Below are 2,710 nucleotides of genomic sequence, written 5' to 3' on the forward strand. Positions count from 1 at the left end.
AATGCACTGGGCATGATGCACCGACGTGCAATATGTTTCATATTTCCTGATGCATTATAATTTACAAGACACACTGTAACAATGGTGGTGGTTTATGTTTACGCACCAAAATGCGGTGCACCCTGTAAATTTACATGGTGCGGCGTTATCGGGGTGAGCCAAACGTATCGAGCACACTGCGCGGTGAAATTTTTATTTTTTCAAAAACAATGCCAAATTCAACCTATTTACAATTCTGATCTGCTAAAAAATTAAATTACAAAAAATCATAGACATTACTTGAACATTTGGTTGACGGGGAGGCATTGTGGACACGTAATGGAGAAAAACAAATTCTAGCACAGTTTCAAAAAATTCAAAACTCGGATAGTGAGCATAGTATGGAAGGATGGTGAGCAATAGAAGCACTGACATCAGGACACTTGCATGTGGCATGAGTGGCACTGGTGCTTCAAAGCTCTCTCGCACTGTAGATGGTAAAAATGACAAGTTACGGTCGGGAGGGATTTTTTATTTAACCCTTCTCCGATGCATATCTCTAACTGCACTGATGTGGGATCTGTCCGAAAGCACCACATTTTTTTTGAAATAAAAAATATTGTGGTGCATTTCTTGAGATGCCCTAAGGCATTTATATATAGGTACTGCATCAATACTGTGCGTTTATGGCACCAGGGCATCGTTGGAAAAGAGCACCAGATTTTTCTAAAATTTAAAACTACAACGGTGCTCTTTACAGGTATGCACCGAGACATTTTACTATATGAAGGACATCAGTGTTGTCGAGTATGAAAGCACTAGTGTGTTGCGTTATTTAGTGCACCATGTTTTTTTATTCTAAAAAAAAAAATTCTACGATGACCATGTTATATGCAACACCAGTGCATGTATGGATAGTAAAGCACCGATGCATTTGTAGATTTTAGATGCACCGTCAAAAAAACATCCACTAAAACATCTACACATCCACCTCCACTAGCAACCTCCACTGCAAATGGTTTTTTGGGCTATTTTTATAGGGAATTCCGCAAAAACCTCCGCTAGAAGGCCTTTTCTTTCTAGTGGATGTTCTTCTTACCAATCCTTTAGGGGTGCATATATCCTTGGAATATTTCTAACCAACTCCAACAATGTGGTAGCCTCTTGAATATTGTGTAGAGTCATCATTTTGTCATCTTTGCTAGGGAATTATTTGTACTTGTTATATCTTTTACATTCAAACATTTGATTGGTTGTCTTCCCCCTTTTCCCAAGGAGTTTTCCAATTTGTAATCACTCTTCATAGGTGGATCTTGTTGATGTGTATTAGGATTTTTTCTATTGAAAGGAGAATTACATCCCATTAAGCAGAAAGATGTACCAATGAAGGAGACGAACCCCGACTAGATCAGGCATCCAGGGTTGGGCCAAGAAATAACAAAATTGGGCGCGTGAATGGATAAGGATGACTCCGGTTGGCCTTTGAGTTGGCTACTGCCACTTGAGCTACTGAACCACTGCCATGCGGAAAATGAACAATGTTGTTACAATTCTATACTACCACGCAGGGCATTGAGTCACTTCCACGTTGTGTATATATATATATATATATATATATATATTGCTTACTATTATATAATAATATTTTAAATTTAGTCAGGATCGGGACTGCACTCCGGTCAAGCAAGTTTATGTACCAATGAAGGGGACTGACCCCGATTAGGTTGGAGGTCGGGGGTGAGGCCTATAAATAAAAAACTAGGAGCGCAATACTCGGTCATCCAGAATAAAGGCGATGAAAAAGAAGAAGGCTGACCATAGTAGGGTCTGATTCCTGACTTGCCTTTGCACTGTGCATATTCCGCAGTTTCATATGATCGCTCCAAATGAAAGTTTGTACTTGCTGTGTCAAGGTAATAAATAAATACATATTGGCATTGTCCTTTCAAACTTCAAGTCTATCTGCTCATCGTACATCATATTAACTAAACAAACTTTCAAGCATACCATCTGACTACAGAAATCATCATTACTAAATAAGACTCCAACCCTCTCAACCAATCATAACATAAACAAATAAAATTGCGATACTAAATTTAGAAATTATTCGTTTAATTCGTAATCAACAATAGATTAATTAAAAGCAACGCATCATCAAATGCATAATATCTGGCCAACGACAAGAATAATAATAATTACACATTAAAAACAACACTTAACAATAAATTCAATACATTCTCAATCAAGTCTAATAAACTCTTCACAAATTCTTAGCGTACACATATTCTTCAAATATTATAAAGATAACATTAATTTTAACAAATGTGAATACATAGAGTAAGAAAACAATTATCCGAAAAATCCTATATTAATAAGGAATATCACTTACTTCCAAAGTGCACAAGGTTGTGCCCATTTATAAATGTAAAAAGTTCCAACATTTAAAAATGGATATATAGCGGAATTTGTGCATCAATCATATCAACATAGTGCATTCTCGAAGTAATATGTTTTTACAAAATCAACATATGTCATTTTTTAATTTTTAAGTAATTTTAAAATTATAACCAGTATGGTTGTTTAGTTTGAATATAATTAAATTGAAATAAAGAATAATAAATATTTAATGAGACAAAATTATTGACTATTGTGTAACATTGGAGTATAGAATCTGTCATGTAGTAGACTATACCATTGAATTTATTGAGTATGAGTGAAGTAGGTAGATTGA

The sequence above is a fragment of the Pinus tabuliformis genome, chromosome 7 (genome assembly GCF_031772625.1).
Source record: "Pinus tabuliformis cultivar Carrire ecotype Pingquan chromosome 7, CPIR1, whole genome shotgun sequence".
Classification (NCBI taxonomy): domain Eukaryota; kingdom Viridiplantae; phylum Streptophyta; class Pinopsida; order Pinales; family Pinaceae; genus Pinus; species Pinus tabuliformis.